Genomic DNA, 9,676 nt, shown 5'->3' with positions numbered 1-9,676 from the left:
GGGGCCTTCTTCAGGTGGGACACCAAACATGGCTTTCCTTTGCCTTTCAGCATGGAAAACACCTTACGTGCTCCACTGCAGCCTGCGCATGCTGACGCAGCTCCCTACTCGAACTTCTCTCATCAAATAATTGCTGGATCAATTCAAAGGAAAATATGATAGATACCAAGGTCATAGCTTTGGCCTTCTGTTGTAGATCAGCGGTCCTGACTTCTGGCCTCTCTCAGCAAGAGGATGCCCCGGTCCTGAGGCATTGAGCAGACACTATTTTGAAAAAACAAAATGTCTTATTCTGATACTGAGATTCCCTCTGCTGGGTTTTATTTCTGTTGCTGTTGTTTTCAACCGGGCTGCATGGGTACACAGTGACAGGGAAATCATGATAATACTTGCTTACACTTATATAGCTCTTTTCTGGACACTCCACTGAAAGCGCTTGACAGAAATGGGGATCCCCTCCACCACCACCAGTGTGCAGCACTGGCTGCACAGGTACTGGCCAGGCTCACACCTGCTGAGCCTCAGTGGGCTGCCGGACCTGAGCTGCAGGGAGAAACAGCTGCTGGCTGAAATGCAGCACACTTGGCCCTGGTACATCTATTCAGCTGTTCTGCGTTCATTGTCTTGGCTGTGGCGGCCGCCACGGTGTCGCGGTGCCCCGGTGCTTTTCATGGTGAAGGTGCATGAAGTTGCAAGGCTGTCAGGCCTTCAAGCACAGTTGTCCCAAAGCAGCAGGGTTTCGGGGGTTAGAAGGGAAGTGATCCCAGCAGTAACCCTTCTCAGGCTCACAGATTTAAAGCTGTAAACGATTTACAGGCTTCCAGGCTTCAGGGGCTGAGCACATACCGGAGTCTCGCTATCACGCTGTGCACAATGGGCATGGAGTTCAGGCACACAATGGGCATGGAGCTCACTGTGGCACCTGCGATAAGATAGCCCAGCACTGCTGATACAGTATCCACAGCAAGACTGTGGCTGCTTTGTCTGATTGCAAATTCTGCAGAACGTCACCACGGTTGCTCCTTCCCCCTGATCGTTTGGAACTCAAATCACTGAATTCTTTGATCCCCAGGTTTAACCTTTTACCTTTTTAAAAGGCCAACAAAAGCCAAACTAATCAGCCGGAGTAAAACCCCCCTGCAGCCCGCGTGGGTCGTAGCCTGCCCCTCCCCGTGCCCCTCCCCGTGCCCCTGACGCTGCCCCTGCCTGTGCCAGGACAAAACCTGGAGGCCCTACCTGGCCAACTGCTCTTTAAAGGGGTGACAATGGGGTTCAGGGGAGACGACCAAGTCACGAAGGAGCCCTCTCTTATAAACCAGGCAGTGAGGAAGAGCAGCCGTCTCAGGGGTGTTCAGTGAAGCCCTTGAGCGGGGGCTTCGCCTGGTGTCGTCAAGCACAGAGCACTCTGGGAAGACTGGCTCCTCCTCCCTGTGGACATCAGCACGAGCACAGACTCGGAGGGGAGCGAGGCGTCCATGTGACAGTCAGGGCTCCGCGCGGGGTCATGCCCCCCGCCACCTGTTCTGTCCCCCACACCTGGGGCGCGAACCCGGGTCTCCAGCGTAACGCAACAGGGCACCAACCGCGTGAGCTAAAGGAGATCTCCCTCAGCCCAGGCAGCTGAGGACCCTGCTACGCGCAGGGAGGGCGCTGACGTCACTGCACCAGCTCGGCTACACCCAGCATGCAGGGCCAGTAGGATCGCCACCATCCCAACGATCCTAACAACCGATACCGTTGGGTTTATTTATCGTCAGTACCCCCAGGTGTCCAATTTGTAAACACAAATCAGGAGTATAAAATGAGGGGCTCACTTTGAAAAGCACACGCTTCCAGTTTCCAGTCAATCCGGGTGTTTTGCCAGGGGGAGGACATTTAAAATGCCGGTACGATGTATTTTTCCCCTCCTACTTTCAATGTTTGGAAAGTCCATAGAACCTGGAAGTCATTTTCCGTTTTGATTTCCAGCTTCACAGATCCTTTGCTGTAGAAACAGTTGGCTTTTGTAGCCACATCGGGCTGATAGTGAAGATTTATTGGCAGTAAACTGGCTCCAGATAGCTTGGCTTTCTGTCTTCTCCCACAGTGTGAGCGCAGGAGTTTACCTGTTGTTAGCTATTGCCTGTTGCTGTAGACAGTTGTAATAGGAGATGTGTCATTGCAAAACTACAAGAGGCAAGACGTCCAGAATAGATCAGAAAGTACAATCTCTCAGATCACAGCTCAAAAGAATTTTAACTGCAAGGAAGATAATTATTTTAATGTCATAATCACGTTTTGGTAAAAACATCCAATAGACGCCCTCTGCTAAAATGTCCTAATAATTATGCGTGTTAAAACTGTTATTTGTGGCATGTTATGGGAGGTAAGCTCACCAAAACCTTAGACTGGTATTTGTCCTCGTACACGCTGTTTATAAAATGTCACTTTTCATCTCAGCCGTTTTCTACGTGAAAGAACACGATTGCTTCAAATTAGGAGATGGAAACCTTTCGTAAAGTTTTTTTTTCCCCTAGCATTTTCTATAACTGTTTTTCAACACCATAAAATGTACAAACATGAACAAGAAAACGGAGCGCTTAGATGTCGAAATTCCGGGGCGGATGTGACCTCACAGCGGTCCCGCCGGAGTCAGACGGGCAAACAGAGGTTCTGGACCGAAATGAGCGACACCAGCCTCTTCCTCACGAAACAGGTGCTTGGGTGAGACAACTGTCGCTTGTCGCGCACAATGCTGCACCGAAACGGTAAGTGCCTGTTTGGAGCCTTTTGCAGTCGTTGGGATGACGTCTTCTGTACCTGGTGATGAGGGGCTGTCCAGGTGAGGCAGGTTTTTCACATCCTGTCCAAGGAGCTGTATCCTGTACAGGCCCTGCAGTGTTGACATTTCCCACTGTTGTGTAAAAGCACGGAGGCTTTTCTGCGGAGCAGCCAAGTCCAAGCCCCGGGCTATTTACCTTTCTGTGTTTATTTGCCCTTTTTAAAAAAAGGCGTCTGTAACTTACTTTTTAAATCGTGTCACTTACACATAAAAGCCGGTTTAGGCGTGAGTTATGAGTGTCAAGATTATTGAGGCGAGTCCGACCGAAAACGCTTATTGGTGAAAAGCTACAGAAGTAACGTTAGTTTTATTGTTCTTGTGGTTACTACAACACTCCATACACAACACTCATAAAGCTTCACCAATTATTCATTTCGGGACTGGTGTTCGCTAATTGCTGGGCTGCAGAGCCTGCAGAACTCAGTGTGTTACAAGAGAAGTCGAGTGTAACTGTGGTTGAAGATTAGTGCAGCGAGGCCGTCCTGCTTCGTGGGCAGCTCACAAGCGAGAATATTCTTTTTTGTTGCTGCACACAGCTCTTCTGTTCACAGTTATTCCTGTGCGAGTTGTTATTGTTTTGGGGCCGCGTTGACCTGGCGCGCGCTTCAGCCCGAGGTCGGCACCGCACAGCGCGCGCGCCGCAGGACTGTCTCGGTCGCGCGCTTCGGACCGCAATTAAATAAAAAAACAATAATTAATTCACAGAATTCCTGCGCCCTCCCTGGTCCTCCTCACACTTCGAGCGATCGTTGTCCATATTTCATCCCTGATTAATTTTTATCGTGGAAAAGTGGAATAAATACAGTAGTTTGGCGTATGTTCTCCTGTCCCAGTGTGTGTCCTTTTCTCTTTATAAAGCGCTTTGAGAGGCATTTGTAGGCGCTATTTAAATAAATATTATTTTATTAGTAGTAACTCATAATAATTTCACTCTTTACCGTTATTGTCTGAGGCGTAATACGCCGAATTAACTGTCGGTGAAAAATATTGAAATGACTATTAAAATATTGATTGGTTGAAAGATTGCTTGATTCTTTACTCGATTGATTGATTGATTGATTGATTGATTGATTGGATCGAGACCTCAGAGGTATTGTGTGTTTGACTATATTAACTATTTCGCCTGCGTTTCGTTTTGAACGCGGGCCTGGTTGCGGTTTCATCTCACGGCTTTTGCCTTTTCCACGGAAGACCAACGGGTCGACAAGCGTCTGATGCACAAATTGGCGCTTGGTCAAGGGGCTCAACACGATCTCCCGTCTGCGGAAGAAGACGTCGGTGGGTCTCGTAATGAATACTGACCCAGTTCGGCCGAACCACCTCCAGTCACAGACTCTCTGTGATTTTCGAATGTAGCTCTTGGCGCCGTTTCCTTCCGCCTGTTTGTTCCAGTACAGTTCTTGTGTTTTTAACGTCAGTGAGCGCGATCGCCACGACAGACAGCGACCCGGGACCCAGTAAGGCGCTCCTGGAGGCGAGGGTCTCGCGGGCCGTGGGGAAAAGCCCACTCGAGCAGGACTCTCGGTGTATTATTTGTATTATTTTGTGCAGTAAGCAAAGGGTTTGGGCGAAAACCGTCAGACCCAGCGCGTCTGTCCCACTTCTAACAAACCCTGAAGCGGCGTGGCAGCCGGCCAGCGCAGCCGGGAGGCGATAACGCCTCGGACTTCGCTCTTTGGGTTATGGGTGCTGATAAGCGGCTCCCGATAAGGCGGACTGAAAAGGGGAAAAAAATAAAACAGCGAAGCTGATTACATTTTCTGTGGCGAGAAGGTGTTGGATCCGCCTGTGCTTGATATTCGCGCCAGGGGACAGGGGGGATCGCGGGCTCGTGCAGTCTGCAGCCCCCCCGGACCAGTGTCCGGCCGGGCCGCGTTACAACTGCAAGACCACGACTCGCTCTGGCGAGAGAGCTCTTGGCTCTGCGTAAGAGAGTACATTTGAGTTTGGTGAAGCATTGCTACCTTAACCGGAGCGCTGTGATTTCACACACATTTATTCTTGGCTGCGTCTGGACAGTGCAGCAGTGTCGCAGCTCGGGTTCGAGTGTGACCCAGAGCAACTCCCGTGCGGCGTCTGCATGTTCTTCCAGTGTCCATTTGGGCTTTCCCAACCGGTCCTCTTCTGTTCCCCCTTCCACCAGCCTGGGGTCAATCTGTTGCCCTTCTTTAAAGCTGAATTTCTCTCTGCTTTTAACATTAACAGTAAGTAACGGGTTTACAACATCTTCATCTTTCAAATATTAAAAGAACACCCCAGTCCATCGGTACACCAGAAGATTGTCGAGCGGTGTCCGAGCTGGGCCTGGGTGCGGGCTGTGTGCTGGGCTGGCGGCACAGGGAATCAGCCGCTCTGGACCCCTGTGCTGAGAGCAGCAGGCCGCAGCTGCAGTTGTTACCCCAAGACCCTGCTGGAGCCCCACGACAGCTGCCCTGGGGACCCTGCTCCGGAGCCCTTGTGCTTCCTCACTGTTCGCAAGTCGGATGGAAGCCTTCATGTCAAGAGTGGTTCTTCTGTAGGGAAAGGGGAACGGTGGTAAATGTGTACTGTTATCAGTGGTGTTGTCATAAAAAGGTCATTGCAGGATAGTGTGAGGGCCTGAAATAGTTTATTACTGGAGTAACCAGGGGACTGGGCTGATGTGATGGGCCCAGGGACCGAGACAGCAGTGAGAAACGACTTTGTCCCGGACCACAGCGCCACCCCCAGGCTGGGACGTCCTGCTGAATTGCTCCAGATTCATGACCGCAAACCTGGGTTCAACACTGAAACACTCACTCAGCCTCCAGTATAGTTGCCTGCCGTTCCCTTTGTGCAGCGTTATGTTGCATTCAGTTCAATTCAAAATACTTTATTCATCTCCAGGGGGACAATTTAAACAGCAAGTGGTGCAACATACAACGCCTATCAAATAAGACAGCATTACAAAGAAAAAAATATATAATAACAGCACGTGGACCATAAAAAGGATTGAAAGTAACAGTGTGCAATGTTGAAGAAGGTGTCAAGATATGTGCATATTTGTAGACGGGGCTCTGTCCAACAGCTTCTTTACAGTCGTTGTTTCCAAGCCTGATGCCTCTGGAATGAAGCTGAATTTCCTGCATTGTGGACAGAGAAAACATCTTCCTGAAGACTGATGGGAGATGTGAGACGGGTCTTCACTGACGGCACAGGTTTTCCTCAGCTGTGCCAGCGGTCTGAAAGGCTCACCAGTGACTCGAGAGCTGAGGGCCACAACATTCTGAAGGTGGTTTTTGTCTTTTTGACTCAGTGAAGTGAACCAACAGATAAAAGAAAAAGTTCAAATTCTTTCAATAAAAGAGCTATAAAATATTGAAAGAATTCTTTTCTGGACGCCAAAGGAATTCACTTTCCTCAAAGTATATAAGCCCTGCAGAGATCGTTATTGTTCTGTAAAGGAAGCTCATTTCTTAACAAGGGGTTCCCACATCCCGGCCCAGACCACGTTAGTGGCCGGTGTCCCATTCTGTCCTCCTTGGACTTGGTGTCTGCTTTGCCAGGGAGCTCTCCCCAGCCGAGCGAGCCGCTGCGAAAGACCGAGGCACCAGTATGGACAGACCGGAGCTCCACAAATAGATGGAGGAATGTGAAAAAACAAGGAGAAGAGGCTATAAAAACCGTCTGACATTTTGCTTTATTTATTGATTTTATTTTAACCCTCCTGTGCTCTCCCTCCCGTTCCCTGTGTTGTTTTTCCAGGAGGGAAGTCGCAGGGAGAGATCGGGAGCAGGGGCTGTGATCGCCCGGGCTGGGCGAGGGGCAGGACAGGGAGAGGGGCTCTGCGGTCGGACAGCTGGTGATTTACAAGTCAGAAGACAGTGCCTGTCAGGTCTGGCCGTGTTGTCTTAAGGTCTGGCCCAGGCGGACACGCTGTCCGCGGCCTGGCGCGCTCACATGGGCCCCAGATGTGGCTGGATTCCCAGGCACGTTCCTCATGTTCTCGGAAACCCGTTCCTCTAACCCCTTCCTCCCCGGAACAGCCAGTGCTCTCCTTTAAAGATCCACGCACACGCACAAAACCGGCCCTGCTGAGGGCCGCCCGCTGGCACGACTCTCTCAGGGCTCCAGCGTCCTGAGAGGTCTGTGTGGAGTTTACATGTCCTCTGCACATACATGTGGGTTTTTGGCACTCGCTCCAGCTCATTCCTGTCTGTCGGAGCCACGCGGGTGAGCCGTGATTCTACGTGGAGCAGCAGAGGTTCAAGGGGATTTCACACTCGTGGGGGTGTGAGGGTTTCCTGAGCACCCAGTACAGGCTGCAGCACTAGAGAGAAGCAGACCTTTCTTGCTGTCTGTGGTCTTTCTGATGTTCCGATGTTGAAACCTTTTGACCAGTCGTTACTCTCAAACGAATGACTGTACTTTTATCTGAATAGTGCCACGTGAGCATTGTAGTGAGTGCGCATGTAAAACAACAAGGTGCAACCTGCAGCTCACACCTGGTATCACCAGGGCCGCCCCCGGGGGCGTCGTGGGATCGTTCCCACTCTGTCCGTGCGGCGGGTCCGGCTGTGTGGCGTCTGCTCTGTGTCCCGCCACTTGTCCTCTGGGGCGTCTGCGCGGCACACTGTCTGCTAGCCGCGCAGGAGGGGGACTGACGTGCCGCAGGTGTCCGCGTGACCTCTAGCAGGAGATGTGTGCTGCTGGCTGCGATACTGTCCTCCAGCGCTGTTGACCTGTCCCATGCTGCCTTCTCCCAGGCCTGCGAGTGCTGCTGCGCTGTCTGTACTGCTGCCCTGCTGGCGCCTGGCAGAGTCGGACGATCACAGGCAGCCTTTCATCACGGCGTAGCCCCCTTGCCTTCATTACGGGGGACTGATGCGCTGCAGAAAGTGGGGTCACCCCAGCGTGCCGGGTGTTTGTGCATTTCCGGAACAGCTGGGAGCAGCCAGAGAGCAGACACGTGACAGCACCGTGACGCCTCTGGCATTGGGCCTTGTTGGCAGTGGGGTGGGCAGGCCATTTCTGTGTCTGAGCCTCCATGGCTCATTATTCCAGAACGTATTCCCAGTTCCATGGCGTTAAGAGAACAGCAGGCGCAGGACTCCAGCCCTGGATGGGGCGCCGGTCCGTCTCAGAGCCGACCCCCAGTAAACACTCGCCCCCACTAACACAGCGGGTCAAACTGGGGCAGCTGCGTAAATTCTCACTCGCTGTACAACCACACTGCCTGCAGCAGGGACTCGCACCCACAACCCACTAGTTACGAATCCAGAGACCTGCTGCAGTCATTGTGTGTCAGCCAGGACGATGTCCTTTTAATGTTGTGAGAGCCCTAAGGGAAGTCGGAGGTGTGTGTACACTTGTGTTTTATAGATGTTTTGTTTACTGTCTACTTTAGCGGTGAGTACTGAAAGCTCAAAAGAAACAGATTTCCTGGAAGGCCATAACACCAGTGTAACACAGCAGATGTAACCAAAGCAAATACATGGTTTGAGCACAGATACAGATACAAGTATCCAGTTTGATTTTGTTTCAGCGGAACATGGGGAAAGTATTGAGAACCCCCAAGGGCTTTGGCAAAGTCACCCCTTCCTCACAATCATCAGTGAAACCACAAACTAGACGACACAGTGGAAACTATGTGGAAGCTCATTTAAAACAGGGGCCCTTCTTTATGCAAAGGGTTGTGGGAGTCTGGAACAAGCTACCCAACCATGTTGTTGGAGGTGCTACCCTAGCTTCTCTCACAAAACCAGCTGGATGCACCCCGGGATCAGACAGCTATAAATGCCAAATGAGCCACATAGGCTGAAGGGCCTCTTATTGTAAGTAGATTTTCTTATGTTCCTGCCTGACCCCCTGACTCTTTTTCATACCACATTGCTACACTGCTGCTGCTGAGATCAAAGGTATCGGCTTTGATTGAAATCCTGTCTGCAAATAGCTGCACAAACCCAGGCATTTCTTGGCGGTCTTTGCAAAGTGTGACTCTCCTCAATCACCGCCAAAGAGGGGTCACAGTTTAGTAGGACAACTACACCTTGTTCTTCTGCCACCCCCGTCGTGACCCTGTGAAACAGTTTAGTTTTTTATGCTCAGGCAATCACCCCCCCCCCCAGATCCACCTCGTTAGCACCAATTAACACCGCCAGAAACCCCAGCTGGGGCTGATTAGTGGCGTGATGCCTTCCTCTCAGGTTACCAGCACGAGGAGCTAAAAACAACACCAGCACGCAAAGGAGGGTTAGAGAGAGAGAGAGGGAAAGAAGGAGAGAGAGAGAGGAATAAGGGAGAGAGAGAAGGAGGGAGACAGAGAGAGGGATCGGAGGAGGGAGAGGGGCAAGGAGGGGGTGAGCATGCTGCAGCCACAATCACATCATTCACCTAACAAACCCCCTTCCAGAAATCTGAACAGGCCTTCACTCTCTCAGCCTGGTGCTGAAATATGTCCAGTTCATTAGACTTTCAAGCAGGTAGCTCAGAGTGCAGGATGTGTAAAAAGAACATGGGGCTTTGAGATTTTTCTTCTTACTTGACTTCTTTTTTTGTACCGTTATGGGATCCGAGACTGGTAAGACATGCTGAGCCCTGATACATAAAAAATGAACGTCCTTGCAGCGCAGTTAGTGTGTCTAAAACAAAGCACTGGCATCCAATCCCAACAGTACCTGCTATGTCAGCCTTTTGTTGGATGCAAATTAGATGCTTGTGCAAAAATGTTATGTTTAATATCGCGATCACACGGGACTATGGGAAGTTTGTCTTCTGTATGTTGCAATTCATGTGCAGTTGGATTCTGTTTTTTGGAACTAATCTTTTTTGAATCCTTAGCATACATTGTCCAGCCCTTGTCAATCACAGAACCGCCCAGTTGCTCGAAATCTAAGT

The sequence above is a fragment of the Lepisosteus oculatus genome, chromosome 3 (genome assembly GCF_040954835.1).
Source record: "Lepisosteus oculatus isolate fLepOcu1 chromosome 3, fLepOcu1.hap2, whole genome shotgun sequence".
NCBI classification, from domain to species: domain Eukaryota; kingdom Metazoa; phylum Chordata; class Actinopteri; order Semionotiformes; family Lepisosteidae; genus Lepisosteus; species Lepisosteus oculatus.
The sequence above is the reverse complement of the archived record's forward strand: the minus strand, read 5'-3'. Positions refer to the sequence as shown.